This window comes from Cnephaeus nilssonii (assembly GCF_951640355.1).
Source record: "Cnephaeus nilssonii genome assembly, chromosome: 3".
Lineage (NCBI taxonomy): Eukaryota > Metazoa > Chordata > Mammalia > Chiroptera > Vespertilionidae > Cnephaeus > Cnephaeus nilssonii.
This window is the reverse complement of record NC_137074.1, coordinates 107,672,953-107,689,050: the sequence shown is the minus strand read 5'-3', so window position 1 is coordinate 107,689,050 and position 16,098 is coordinate 107,672,953. Positions and strand designations below refer to the sequence as shown.

The following is a 16,098-nucleotide window of genomic DNA, read 5'->3' as shown; positions in this document are numbered from 1 at the left end:
TTTTGTTTAGAAAATTCTGACCATCCTACTTCAGAAAATCAGGGGCTCCCAAACTATGTTCCCTGACAGTCATATCAATCAACATGCACATACCTGGGAGCACCAGCACAGGCAGGTAAACAAGATACGAAACTAAGGGTGATTTCAGAACCACTGATATTCTGAATATTTGTTTGCAAGTCTAATAAGGATGGAAATTCTATAAGAAAATAATATTTATTCTCCATTTTGATTAAATGATGATTTAATTGCTCACCAAGAAACAAAAATAGACTTAGACAAAAGTCTCAAAGTCTGTGAAAATAAAATTACATCTTCACTTCTTTCAATTCATTAATTTATTCTGAAAGAATAAGCTCCTACAAATCTTGGAATTCCTATTACTTAAAAGTGTCTTCTTTTAAAGGAGGAAATCACCACACTTTGCCAGCAACTGAATAGAAGACACAGTAAAATGCTTCACACAGGAAACTGTAGTGACTGTCAACAAAGGGGTCTAGAGCTTCAACCTGGCAGATACTTACTAGAGTATCCTAACCAGAGGAGGGACTTAATATATATACAAATATTCTGACCTAATTTCAAATGGAATTTTTATATTGGAGTAAGAAGAAACAAAACAGAAGGAAGAAGGCCAAAAATACAGTTACAAAAAAAAGATAATTCCCTCAAGAGGGCTTATTCTCCTCCCTCTACATATGCTGCCTGCCTGGTCCAAGCACTTGGAACTGCCTTTGGAATACTCCTAGAGGAGCCCTAACCCTCTCTCCAGTATAACGAAGGTCATAGAATCTTGGTCCCAACCTGGCTGATGATGCACAATCTTGAATGGACACAGGGCTGCAGCTACATCCTCCTTCTGGCAATGGTCTGGCTCAGTGGTCAGCAAACCGTGGCTCGCTAGCCACATGCGGCTCTTTGGCCCCTTGAGTGTGGCTCTTCCACAAAACACCACGTGCGGGCGCGCACATACAGTGTGATTGAACTTTGTGGACCATGTGCAGAAGTCAGTTTTCGGCCGGGGTGAGTCTATTTTGAAGAAGTGGCGTTAGAACACTTAAGGGGCCAAAGAGCCGCATGTGGCTCATGAGCTGTGGTTTGCCGACCTCTGGTCTGGCTGAAGTGGTATTTGAAAGGCTGATGGAGGAGCTGGAGGTCATAGACAGCAGCTGCTGCCATTCCGATGAACAGCCATGGTAGGAACTTGCAACTGTGTGCCACCGACTTCTGTGGGACTGCTCTCTGGTTTCCAGTTTTTCCAAGGACCTGTCAGAGCTAACATACAAGTCTTTGCACCACCCATATCCCCTCCAACACACCAAACACAATCACGTTGCCATTTTTTTCCAGGCTTAATACCTGCCTAAGAATTACAGACTATTTAACAAAACAGACATTACATTTAGTTAAAGGCAGATGAAAAATTAATGCTCCAAATTGGGGAGAGGGATGCTGTGTTTTTATTTATGAGACCAATGAAAAATCAAAATGTTCCAATCATTGATTTAGCACACTAGATCTAAAGAAACTTCAGGGTCTTAAATTTCTTTTCCTTTTTTTTTTCCAGTTGGATTTAAACCCAAAAAGCATTTCTAGTCCCCATGTAGAACAAACAAGCAAAGTCATGAACTTGGCATCTTTGAAAACTAAGCTGACCTGACAAGAATGCTTTGTTGTCCACCAGCATTGTTTCCTTCCTTCCTTCCTTCCTTCCTTCCTTCCTTCCTTCCTTCCTTCCTCCCTCCCTCCCTCCCTCCCTCCCTCCCTCCCCCTTCCCTCCCTCCCTCCTTCCCTCCCTCCCTCCCTCCCTCCCTCCCTCCTTTCTTTCTTTCTTTCTTTCTTTCTTTCTTTCTTTCTTTCTTTCTTTCTTTCTTTCTTTCTTTCTTTCTTTTCTTTCTTTCTTTCTTCTTTCTTTCTTTCTTTCTTTCTTTCTTTCTTTCTTTCTTCTTTCTTCTTTCTTTCTTTTTCTTCTTTTTTAGCATTGTTTAGTTTCAACCACCTGCCTCTGCCTCACTGCTGTCTCTATAAGTAGTCATTTGGAGCTCATTGAGAGAAGTGGGATCTCTTCCTTTGTTAAAGTATTTGTATTTCCTAGGAGTCACTGTTTTGTAGCAAGTTTGTACTTTGCTGTTTTTTGCATCTACAATCAGCCATTTCTTCCCATTGATTTCAATAAGAAACAAACTGGAGTAAAAGTTACTATGTGACTGGTAAACCTAGTGCTAAACATCTTTCTGAGAGGAAAAACAAGCCCTCTAGCCAGTAATCTGGAAAAACTGGAGTGTGAGGAAAATTGTAGGGCAACTACAGTTAAATATGAAATTTTAAAATAAGAAATCTGAATCAGGCAACTTCTCTAGTGTTTTCTTTCTTTCCTTTCTTAAGAAAGAGGAGAGAGAGAATACTTGTTTTAGCAGCACTTTATTTTTCTTCATATCCCTATAGGGGTTTTATATATTAGAAGAAAAATCTAAGCTGCAAAAATATGAGTTTTTTTTTAATAGTAATTTGGTACTTTTAAAAAATATTTAGTAACTTGATGAATGTTTAGATCTGAATTCTGACTGTTAATAATACATATGAATAAGTTTGTTAAGTACCTAATCAACAAATGACCCTGACTTTTCTGCCTATCATTCCTATATAATAAAGAGGTAATATGCAAATTGACCATTACACCCTCACACAAGATGGCCACCCCCATGTGGTCACAATATGGCCACCACAAGATGGCTGGCAGGGGAGGGCAGTTGGGAGGGTGACCAGGCCAGCAGGCGAGGGCACTTAGGGGCAACCAAGCCAGTAGGGGAAGGCAGTTGGGGGCGACCGGGCCCTTAGGGGAGGGCAGTTGGGGGTGACCGAACCCACAGCAGAGGGCAGCTGGGGGTGATCAGGCCAGCAGGGGAGGACAGTGAGGGCAATCGGGCCAGCAGGGGAGCAGTTAGGCGACAATCATGCTGGCAGGAGAGTGGTTAGGGGGTGATCAGGCTGGCAGACAGAAGCGATTAGGGGCAATCAGGCAGGCAGGCAGGTGAGAGGTTGGGAGCCAGCAGTCCCAGATTGTGAGAGGGATATCTGATTGCCGGTTTAGGCCCAATCCCACAGCGATCAGGCCTAAACTGGCAGTCAGACATTCCCTGAGGGGTCCCAGATTGGAGAGGCTGCTGGCTGGGCTGAGGGACACCCCCCCCCCCCCCAGTGCACAAATTTTGTGCACCAGGCCTCTAGTTTTTTTCATAAAATTGTATACTTTATGTTCTATCTGTATTTACTTCAAACACTTTTACCAAATTTGGTGACTGGTAATTACTATTTAAATTAAAGGCATGCTCTTATTTAATACTCTAAATGAATTTCAGAGGGAAAAGTATTACTTCTTTGAGAGATACTATTTTAATTATATATAGAATAATACAGGTTAAGAGTTTTTGAAGGAAACAGAAGCAGAAATACTTTTGCAACAAAAATAGGACAATTTATGGTGGTGTATTCGGTTATGTAGCTTAGAAACTGCAGGTTAAGCAAATTACCAGAGGGACTTTATTCTTAATTTTGCCCATCACCTAAGTGAATGATTAAGTTGAACCTTTCATGACAGTTGCATTTTTTCCCCCTAAATACCTAAAGGGACCTGTCACATCATTAACACATTCTATGGGCTGTCACATCCCAGCTTGAACACAATAAACTTCCAGACCTTTGAAATCTTTAAAGCCAATCATAATAACACAGATACTATACTGCAGGGCTGGCTGGCTACACTTCAGCACAAAACAATATTTCAAGCTTTCTGATATACATGTCTTTGTGACAAATAGCTGGTATTAATTAGGCACTAGAGTTGGTAAGATTGCTGTTATTAACTGAGGGAAGATGAGTTGGATTTAATTGTGTGTGACAACAAAGTCAAGTGACTGATATTTCAAGCATCATTTAAAATGTTTCATATTGAAGTCATTCTATGCACATAAAGAGTGTCTAAAAATATAAAGGAGAAAAGAACCAAAATGCATTTGTACATCTATTTTATGAAGTGTATTTGATGTCATTTTACTGGTATTTTCAATCCACATATGTAATATTTATTTGTTGAACTGCATAAAATTTTCATTTCATAATGGACTTTAAAGTTTTCAAAATTAACACTAAACCAAATATGGTCTGTTTATAGTGAGAACTGCTCTTGAAAGGACAAGGAATCAGTTTATTTAAAATATGCTTTTATATAAACAGAAATAAAATAAGAATATTGTACAAAATTATTTCAATAAAGTATATTATATATAAAAGATCATTGAGAATAACTAAAATAACTAATAAGCATTTGAAATTTGTTAAAGATTAAAACTTTGTAAAGAGATACACAGAGAAGGCAATTTTAACACAAAAAAATAAATTTAAAACTATCACTTTAATTAGTTAATGAGGATGAGCATTTTCTATGTTTTGTTAACACATTGAATGCAGGCAAGAAACATTGTAAGTCAAGATGATCAATCCAATAAATCTAATTAGTTAAAGTAAATATATTATAATATCAAAGTAGCATAAAAATTGTTTAATTACTGTCAGAGAAAAGATGGAGATATTTATTTATTTGACAATTGACATAAAATACACAAGAGAATTACATGGAAATCTGCTTAATCCTATATAATAAAAGCCTAATATGCAAATTGAGTGAACAGCAGAACAACTGGTGGAACGACTGTCGCTATGATGCATACTGACCACCAGGAGGAAGACACTCAATGCAGGAGCTTCCCCCAGCCTGTAGGCCCCAGGTCAGCCAAGGCAAGTGCAAGCCCCCACCGCCCATCACCTTGCCAGTTGCCCCAAAGATCGGCCCTGATTGCTGGTCAGACCTAGGGACCCTACCCATGCACAAATTTCATGCACCAGGCTTCTAGTTAAAATATAATATGTTGTAACAAAATATCCTTTGGGTATGTTTTTAAGAACAGATATAAATCTCACAATAACTAAGTTAATATGTTTTCTAACATATCACCAAATGCTCTAATAAAAAGCGAACAAAAGATATCCAAACATAAAAACGTTGAGAGCTGCATAAACAGTATTAAACCATTATATTTAATTTTTTTCCATTTTCTTCTTGATAATTTTTAATCATATAGCAATGTCCTTGTGAAAATATAGTCAAAAGAGTATGCTTAAATTTTTCAACTATACTGTAGTTTTTATAGTATGTACATAATTTCTTCCCTTCATTCTCAAAGTAATCTGAATTACTTATAAAAATAATCATGATAAATCATTAAATTTTTCAATATATTTGATTAATGGTAAAAGATGTAACTGTAGAAAAAAATAGTGATTCTTAAAATATATGTGCTAAAATTTTATCTTTGATATAATTTGTCTTCCCAAATTGTAAAGAAGTATATATTTTAAGGTGATCATGAGCCCTTACTTCTGTAGACAAATGGTAGGATGTTTAATGTATCTATGCATATATATAAGTTGATATACAGTAAGTTCCATAAATAAATAGAAAGAAATTCATAAACTTTTCTTTCTATTAATCTGATTAAATAACTAACTTGAAAAGCCAACATACTATACCCAGGAAGCTAATGGATTTTTAAAATCTATCTTTATTGATGAAAATATTACAGATGTCTCCATTTTTCCCCATTGACCCCCTCCTCCCACTAACAAAGATTTTTTAAATAATTTTAATTGTATGTCTTTTGAAATTCAAGATTTTAAGAGTATTGAGATATAAATAAGTTATAAATCAAAATTATTTATTAACAAATACTTATTTGACTTTTATAAATTTATCACACAGAGGATAATTCTGTATTTTCTCTTTGATTTATTCTGTTCATCATATTTGACTTTCAAAAGCAGTTTTCAAAATCATATTCAACTTAGTTATTGTAGTTACTTCAATGGTTCAAATGGTTTATAAATTATAAAGAAATATTCAAATATAATGTATTATTAATATAACAATTATAGGAATGATGTACTCTTTATAATAAAGTGTCTGGCTTCTCAATCACTTCAAGGATGCTTTTATTAACAAAATAAATCAGACTCAGGAGACAAAATGGTGGCAGAATAGATGGACATTTCCCAAGCCTTGTCCCAAAGCAGATAGAACAAGCAACTAAATAGAAAAACATCCACCCCAATTTGGCAAAGTAGACACAGATGGTGAGAAAATTCGCAGCTGGTAAGCTCAGAGGATGCCTGGAGTATGGTAAATCAGACATCTGGGCTGGAGAGAACTGTGAAACCTCCAAGCCCAGAGATTCAGAGGAAAACCTCACAGCACCGAGGCCACGTCCTTGGGACAGGAGTAGCATCTGACTGTGGAAAGGAGGTCTGCAGGAATGCTGGTGGCAGGGGATTCTAGATATGGGCTTACAGCCACGAGAAACTGAGCCCAGAGTGGGGAGCCTGGACGGTGCCATTCCAGGGGGAGAGAGACTCGTATTGGCACAGCTCTTTCCCCTCTTTTTGGTCTTTGTTTTTGTGCTCTGAACTTAGTTCATAGGATCTTTCAAATACAGACACTCACCCACGGCTGAGGTGCAGGTGGAGGTGTGAACTTATAGAGTCTGGGGAGAGGCTGGGCAGAAGAGAGGGTCAGGAGAGGTGGCTGCGAATCTAGCACTGAGGCATACCTGATGTGCTAGACCTAGGCAGCCATTTTCTCCTGAAGAGCTAGCCCCTCCCTACAGTCTCCAGGCAACCAGTACAGCCACACCCAGACTACACCCTGAGTGGTACAAAGGATACAAAAAAAATCTGAATAATCCGTGAGAACCCACAGGGACAGTCCTAAAGAGAGGCCTTCAGTCCCAGCAACAGGAAACTGAGAAGCAGCAGACAGTATGGAAGAGTGGGATCTTAAACCAGTCCTCATGGGGAATTAAAAATCAACGGAAAGGAACGATACCTCACTTTTTCATTATTATTTTTATTTTATTTTATTTTATTAATATTTTGTTATCTCTTTTTTCTTTATTTTCCTTTTTTTCATTTGTTTCTTTATTTTCCATTTATTTTTGCATTACTTTTCATCATTCCAATTTTTTTATTTTATTCTATTGTTTTTTATTTATGTTTTTTCTCTTTCTCTTTCTTCTTATTCACTCATTCTCTTTTTACTTCCTCTATACTGAACTGAGGTCCTCCTCACATTCATCCAATTCCTTAACCTTACTTTCTGTACATAAGATTCTGCCCACCCTCTTATAGGGTACTTGATATTTCTATGTTTGCTTTATCTGTTTCTTCTTTGGTGTTTTCTCCATATATATATATATATATATATATATATATATATATATATATATATCTTTTTATTCCTTTTTCTTCTTTTTCTTTTCTTTCATTCCATTTTTTCTCTCTACGATGTCATTTGTGCTCTCTTTCCCCTCTCCTAATTCTCTTTTCTCAGGTGGTCACTTATGTTGGGGTTATTGGTGTCATGAGTACATTCGTGTTCTGATCCCTTTGTTTTGTTTCTTGTCAAGGTGAATTTTATCCTGTTTGGCCAATGTGGTAGAAAGCAAGCCACATAACCAGACACCTAGAGAGGAGACTCCATCCATGAATGGGTCAATAACACTCCAAACCCACCTACAGAGGCAGGAAAAGGTGGTAGTAAGGTAGAGAGTATGAGTGAGTGAGGGAGCAAAAGAGAACTGTGTGGACATGTGGTGTGTGTGTGTGTGTGTGTGTGTGTGTGTGTGTGTGTGTGGCACAGTTAGATCCTGTAGGACCTTCGGCTGACTGGGCTTGCCTAACCAGGCAGCCTCTGTTACTGTTGTAAACAGTCCCAGTGTGGGAGGCTCTTCCACAGAGGCCACTTTTTGAAGGGGAGAACTGCTGTGACTGGGAGCCCAGCCTCAGCTCCACCCAGGGTGCCCTCAGATAATATCTGGGACTCTACAGCCATCACTGCCAGGGACCTGCTGCCTAAGCTATGATCTCATGGTCACCAATACTCCATCCACCCTAGGTATGGGCTCCTGTGAGTTCCGAAGCATGTTCCCCTCTGGCCAGCACAACAATTTAGCCCAGGATACCGCAACCACGGGAACAGCAGCCAGGTGAGCAACCTGGCCCTGTCTGATGAGCAGAATCCTCATAGGGCCTGCCCCTATCAGAGGAACAGCAGCTCTGTGAGTGGCCAGTCCACAGCAGCCATGTGTAGCCTGCCCCCGTCCAAGGGGTGGCAGCCATGTGAGAAGCCTGACCCCATCCGAGGAGCAGAAACTGTGAGAGAAGCCTTCCCCCATCCAAAGAGCAGCAGCCGCATACAGCCTGCCTTCATCCGAGGAGCAGCCTCCCCCAAACAGACAGAGGAGCCACCACTGCTGCAAGAAGTGCCCACCAGAGAAGCAGCTGCCAATGGAGGAGCAGCCACTGCCACAACCACCTGAGGACAGCTGCCAACTGAGGAGCTGCTGCCTCCCGAGGACCAGGCACTGCACAACTTGACACCTAGCTCCTTCAGTGAGAGCAAAAATGAGGAGACAAAGAAACCCCCAAACAAAAGGAAAGAGGAATTGCCAGAAAAGCAGCTAAGTGACACTGAGTCATGCAATATGTCAGAAAGAGAACTCAGAATAAGTGTCAACAGTCCATAAACTAGATGGATGAAAACAATCAACAACTTATGTAAGAATCAAGAAGAAATAAAGAGTGATATAGCTGCAAATAAAAAAAAAACACCATGAAAGGTTTCAACAGTAGACTAGAGGTGGCAGAGGAATGAATTAGTGAATTAGAAAACAGGGAAGCAAAACACACCCAAACTGAACTGTAATAAGAGAGAGAAAAAAAGACAAGAGGAGAGCCTAATGGAACTTTGGAACATGAAATGAAGCAACATACAAATAATAGGGGTTCCAGAATGAGAGAAAGAGGACTAAGGGTTAGAATATGAATTTGAAGAAGTAATGTCACAAAACTTCCCTGATGTAGGGAAGAAAAAAGTCACACAAGCACAGAGAGTCCCAAACAAGATGAACCCAAAAAGACCCAGAGCAAGACATGTCATAATTATGATGGCAAACATTCAGGACAAAGAGAGAATCTTAAAGGATGCAAGAGAGAGACAGAAAGTTACGTACCAGGGATCTCCCATGAGATTTTCAAATGATTTCTCAACAAAAACACATCAGGCCACAAAGGAATGGAAGGAAATTTACAAACTGATGCAAAGCAAGGGATTGAATCCAAGAATACTCTATCCAGCAAGGTTATCATTCAAAATTGAAGGGGAAATAAGGAGTTTCCAGACAAAAAAAAAAAAAAAAAAAAAAAAAAGCTAAGGGAGATTATCACACCAAGCCATCAATGCAAAAGTGCTAATGGGACTAGTGTAAAAAGAAGAAATAAAAAATGAAGAAGGAACACAGACACAAAAAATAAAAATGGCTACAAACAAGTACCTATCAATAATAACTTTAAATGTAAACAGACTAAATGCTCCATTCAAAAGACATTGAGTGGCTGAATGGATAAAAGTACATGGCCCAGAGAAACCAAGATGGCGGCATAAGGTAAGCACCTATAATGCTGCCTCGCACAACAATTTTAAAACCGCAACTGGAAGACAGAGCAGACATCGTCCAGAACCACCAGAAAGCTGGCTGAGTGGAAATTCTACAACTAGAAGGAAAAAGAAAAGGACACTGAGACTGTGGAATTGCGGAGACCCGTGTGCGTGGAAAGGGCGGGTGGCTGAATACGCGGCTGGCTTACTCGCAGCGTGTAGAGAGGGTGGGCAGCAAAGGTGCAGCTAGCTTTCTCGTTCGGGAGGAAAACAAAACCTCCTGACTGCACTGAAATCCAGCTCCGGGTGAGACTTTGGGTACCAGACTCATTTGGGGAGAAAATGGACAGTCTGGCAGTGGGTAAAACTTGAGAGCAGCCTTCTATCAGAGGTACGTGCAGCCATTGTCATGGGACACTGAGAACAGGGCCCTCTTAGGGTGGGGCTGACGGGAAACCAAGGCTGTCTGCTCCACCCAGAGACTCCGCCCCACCTAAGCTGAGCACAGAAGCGCTCCCAGCAGAGACACTGCTGATCCTCACAGCCAACTGACCTGGAGGTCAACTCCGCCCAGTGATACCAACAACAATCAAGGCTTAACTACAACAAGACTGCACACATAGCCCACAAAGGGGTGCACCAAGAGTGTCCACCATAGGTAACTGGGGAGGCTGAGCTACTGGGCCCTGCTAGGACACCTAACACACAAAGCAACTCCATCAACTCAGGGAAGGAGCTAAAATGCAGAGACAAAGTGGCAGGCCACAATTGAAGGAAATGGAGGAAAGCAAAAGACTAGATATAGAGCTCAAAACCATGGTTATAAGGTTTTTCAAGAATTTCCTAGAAAAGGCCGATAAATTTAACGAGACCCTCGGGGATATGAAAAAGGATCAACTAGAAATTAAACATACACTGACTGAAATAAAAATTATTATACAGAGACCTAAAATAAGACTAGAGGATCATAAGAATCAAGTCAAAGATTTGGAATACCAAGAAGCAAAAAACACTCCTCCAGAAAAACAAAAAGCAAAAAGAATCCAAAAAGTTGAAGGTAGTGTAAGAAGCCTCTGGGACAACTTCAAGCGTACCAACATCAGAATTATGGGGGTCCCAGAAGAAGAGAGAGAGCAAGATACTGAAAACCTATTTGAAGAAATAGTGACAGAAAACTTCCCCCACCTGGTCAAAGAAATAGACTTACAAGTCCAGTAAGCGCAGAGAACCCCTAACAAAAGGAATCCAAAGAGGACCACAACAAGACACATCATAATTAAAATGCCAAGAGCAAAAGACAAAGAGAGAATCTTAAAAGCAGCAAGAGAAAAACAGTTAGTTCCCTACAAGGGAGCACCCATACGATTGTCAGCTGATTTCTCAACAGAAACTATGCAGGCCAACAGGAATGGCAAGAAAGATTCAAAGTGATGAATAGCAAGAAACTACAACCAAGATTACTCTACTCAGCAAAGCTATCATTCAGAATTGAAGGGCAGATAAAGAGCTTCACAGATAAGAAAAAGCTAAAGGACTTCATCACTGCCAAACCAGAATTATATGAAATGCTGAAAGGTATTCTTTAAGAAGAGGAAGAAGAAGAAAAAGATAAAGATAAAAATTATGAACAACAAATACTTATCTATCAACAAGTGAATCTAAAAACTAAGGGAATAAAAAAATCTGATGAACAGTATTAACTGGTGAATATAATAGAATCAGGGGCATACAAAGGGAGTGGACTGACAATTCTTGGGAGAAAAGGGGAGTAGGGGTGCGGGAAGAGATTGAACAAAAAGCGTACACCTATGGATGAGGACAGTGGGGGGAGGGGTAAGGGCAGAGGGTAGGGTAGGAACCTGGTGGAGGGGAGCTATGGGGGAAAAAGAGGAACTATTGTAATAATCTGAACAATAAAGATTTATTAAATTTAAAAAAATGAAGAAAAAAAATACCTGACCCATATACATATATACATGCTGTCTACAAGAGACCCACCTCAGAACAAGGGACTCACACAGACTGAAAGTGGAGGGATGAAAAAATATCTTTTAGGCAAATGGAATTGAATAAAAAGTGGGGTAGCAATACTTATATCTGACAAAATAGACCTCAAAGTGAAGGCCATAACAAGCAATAAGGAAGGCCACTTCATAATACTAAAGGGATTGATACAAGAGAATATAACCTTGGTAAACATACATACACCCAATGTGGAGCACCCAAATACATAAAAAAACACAACAACTCCTAGAAGATATCAAGGGAGAGATCAACAACAATGCAATCATAGTAAGGGACTTTAATACCCCACTGACATCACTGGGTAAATACTCTAGACAAAAAATCAGAAAAGAAACAGCAATCCTAAATGACTCACTAGATCAGATGGACTTAATAGATATCTCCAGGACATTCCACGCCAAAGCCACGGAATATACGGTCTTCTCAAGTGCAAATGGGACATTTTCAAAGTTAGACCACATATAGGGTAACAGGCAAAGTCTCTCCAAATTCAAGAAGATTGAATTCATATCAAGCATATTCTCAGATCACAATGGCATAATATTAGAAATAAACTACAATAAAAACAATCAAAAAATGCAAACACTTGGAAGCTGAATAGCTATTAAAAAATGGTTGGGTTACCAAAGAGATCAAAGAAGAAATGAAAAACATACTTTAAATGAAGGACAATGAAAACACAACAATCCAAAATCTATGGGACACAGTTAAAGCAGTCCTGAGAGGAAAGTTTATACCTCTACAGTCCTACCTCAAAAAAAAAAAAGTCATAAATCATCTAACTCTACAACTTAAAGAATTATAAGGAGATCAACAAGAAAAGCCCAGGGTGAGCAGAAGAAAGGAGATAATAAAGATAAAGCTGAAATAAATGACAGACACACCCCCAAAAATATAAAAGATCAATAAAACGAAGAGCTGGTTCTTTGAAAGGATAAACAAGAATGATGTACCTCTAGCCAGGATCACCTAGAAGCAAAGAGAGAAGATACAAATAAACAAAATAAAAATTAAATTGGTGAAATAACAACAGACCCGAAAGAAATACAAATGATTATAAAAATAAATATGTTGAACAACTCTATTTCAACAAACTAGACAACATAGAGGAAATGGACAAATCCCTAGAATAATACAACCTTCCAAAACTCAATCAGGGAACATTAAAAATCTCAATAAGCCATTAACTCTGGAAAAATTGAAGCAGTCATCACAAAGCTTTCAGCAAACAAAAGCCCAGTGCCAGATGGCTTCACAGGAGAGTTATACAAAACATTTAAAGAAGAACAAAACCTCTCCTCCTCAGCCTAATTGAAAAAATTTAAGAGGAATGAACACTTCCAAGCTCATTCTATTAAGTATTACCCTAATACCAAACCCAGATAAAAACAACACAATGAAATAGAATTACAGGCCAAAATCCCTCATGAAAATAGATGCCAAAATTCTCAACAAAAAGCTAGCAAATCAGATCATACACCATGACCAAATAGTATTTATCCCAGGGATGCAAGGATGGTACAATATCCGAAAATCAATAAACATGATACATCACATGAACAAATTGAGAGATAAAAAAATCACATAGTCATATCAATTGATGCAAAAAAAAAAGCATTTGACAAAATCCAAAACCCTTTCTTGATAAAAACCGTCAGCAAAATGGAAATAGAGGGATCATACTTCAACATAATAAAAGCCTTATATGACAAACATACAGCCAACATTATACTCAATGGGCAAAATCTAAAACCATTTCAGCTAAGAACAAGAACAAGAGAGGGATACCCACTTTCACCACTCCATTTTGACATAGTACTGGAAGTGCTAGCCATAGCAATTAAACAAGAAGAATAAAAGAATTCAAAATTGAAAAAGAAGACGTAAAACTGTCATTATTCGCAGATGACATGATACTATACAGAGAAAACTCTAAAGACTCTATCAATAAATGATTAGACTTAATAAATGAATCTGGCAATGTAGCAGAACATAATTAATGCCAAGAAATCTAAGGCATTTTTGTACACCAATAGTGAACTTACAGAAAGAGAGATTAAAAAAGCAATCCCCTTTACCATTGCACAAAAAAAAAAAATTAAGATACCTAGGAATAAACTTAACTAGGGAGGTAAAAGACCTGTACTCAGAAAACTACAGGACACTGAAAAAAAGAGATAGAGGAAGACATCTACAGATGGAAGAACATTCCATGTTCAAGGATTGGTAGAATCAATATCTTTAAAATGTCCATACTACCCAAAGCAATCTACAGATTCAATGCACTCCCCATTAAAATACCAATGGCATATTTCACAGACCTTGAACAAACTCTCCAAATATTCATGTGGAATAAAAAAAGACCCCGAATAGCTGCAGCAATCCTGAGCAAGAAGAACTATGTATGAGGGATCTCAATACCAGATATCAAGCTGTATTACAAAGCCACTGTCCTCAGAACTGCCTTGTACTGGCATAAGAACAGACATATAGACCAATGGAATAGTAGAGAACCCAGAAATCAACCCAAACTACTATGCTCAATTAATATTTGACAAAGGAGGCAAGAGCATACAATGGATCAAGACAGTCTCTTCAATAAATGGTTTTGTGAAAAGTGGACAGATACATGTAAAAAATGAAACTAGACCACCAACTTATACCATACACAAAAATAAACTAAATATCAACAAAGGACTTAAACATAAGACAGGAAACCATAAAAATATTAGAGGAATCCACAGGCAGCAAAATCTTAGACATATGCCAAAGCAATATCTTCACCGATACAGCTCTTAGGGCAATGGAAACTAAAGAGAAAATAAACAAATGGAACTACATCAAAATAAATGCTTCTGCACAGCAAAGGAAACCATCAGCAAAACAATAAGAAAGCTCACTGCATGGGAGAACATATTTGCCAATGTTATCTCCAATGAGAGCTTAATCTCCAGCATTTACAGGGAACTCATATAACTTAACAAAAGGAAGATAAACAATCCAATCAACAAATGGGCAAGAGACCTAAATAGACACCTTTTGAAAGATGACATAAAGAATGCCAAGAAACATATGAAAACATGCTCAAAGTCACTAATCATCTGTGAGATGCAAATCAAAACGACAATGAGGTACCATCTCACATCTGTCAGAATGACTATTATCAACAAATCAACAAATGACAAGTGATGGAGAGGATGCAGAGAAAAAGGAACCCTCCTTCACTGCTGGTGGGAATGCAGACTTGTGCAGCCACTGTGGAGAACAGTATGGAGTTTCCTCAAAAAACTAAAAATGGAACTCCCGTTTGACCCAATGATCCCACTTCTAGGAATATATCCCAAGAAACTAGAACCACCAATCAGAAAGGATATATGCACCCCTATGTTCATAGCAGCATAATTTACAATAGGTAAGATTTGGAAACAGCTTAAGTTCCCATCTGCAGATTAGTGGATTAAAAAACTGTAGTACATCTACACAATAGAATACTACGCTGCTATAAAAAGGAAGGAACTCCTACCATTTGCAACAGCATGGATGGTCCTGTAGAGCATTATGCTAAGTGAAATAAGTCAGTCAGAGAAAGATAAATATCACATGATCTCACTCATTTGTGGATTATAATGAACAACATAAACTGATGAACAAAAACAGATCCAGAGACAGAAAAGCATAAACCTCAGAGGGAATGTAAGGGAGGGTGGGGCTTAGGGGGAAGAGATCAACCAAAGGAATTGTAGTCATGTATATAAGCATAACCAATGGACACAGCCATCAGGAGGTGAGGGCATAAATGGGGGTGGGGCGTGTTGAGGGCAATCCTATATAATAAAGAGGTGATATGCAAATTGACTGTGACACCTTCACAACATGCCTGCCTCGACCGCCGGCAGGGGGGTTAGTGAGGGACAACCAAATGACTAAACAAGCAGGCTGTGTGGGGCGACCAATCCAGCGGGGGGCGGGGGGGGGGTAGTAAGGGATGACCAAACGACTGAATAAGCCAACTGAATGGGGCGACCTGGCCGGCGGAGGGCCATTAGGGGTGACCAGGCGGCAGGAGGGCAGTTGGAGGTGATCAGGCCAGCAGCAGGGGGCAGTTAGAGGTGACCAGGCTGGGGGTGGTTGGGGGTGACCAGGCCTGCAGGGGAGGACAGTTGGGGGCAACCAGGTTGGAAGGTGAGGGCAGTTGGGGGCCATCAGGCCAGCAGGGGAGGACAATTAGGGGCAATCTGGCTGGCAGGGGAGCAGTTAGGCATCAATCAGGCTGGCAGGGGAGTATTTTCAGGGTGATCAGGCTGGCAGGCAGAAGCGGTTAGGGGCAATCAGGCAGGTAGGCAGGTGACTGGTTGGGAGCCAGCAGTCCCAGATTGTGAGAGGGATGTCTGACTGCTGGTTTAGACCCGATCCCACAGAGATCAGGTCTAAACCGGCAGTTGAACATCCCCCAAGGGGTCCCAGATTGGAGAGGGTGCAGACTGGGCGGAAGGACAATTCCCGCCCCCCCCCACAGTGCACGAATTTCA

General features: G+C 39.6%; 1 pseudogene across 1 annotated transcript in view; it reads left to right on the top strand.

Moving 5' to 3' along the window:
* The window catches only part of LOC307096783 (argininosuccinate synthase-like), a 121,778-nt pseudogene that overhangs the window by 37,837 nt on the left and 67,843 nt on the right, over window positions 1-16,098 (top strand). The gene's annotated exons all lie outside the window — the stretch shown is intronic.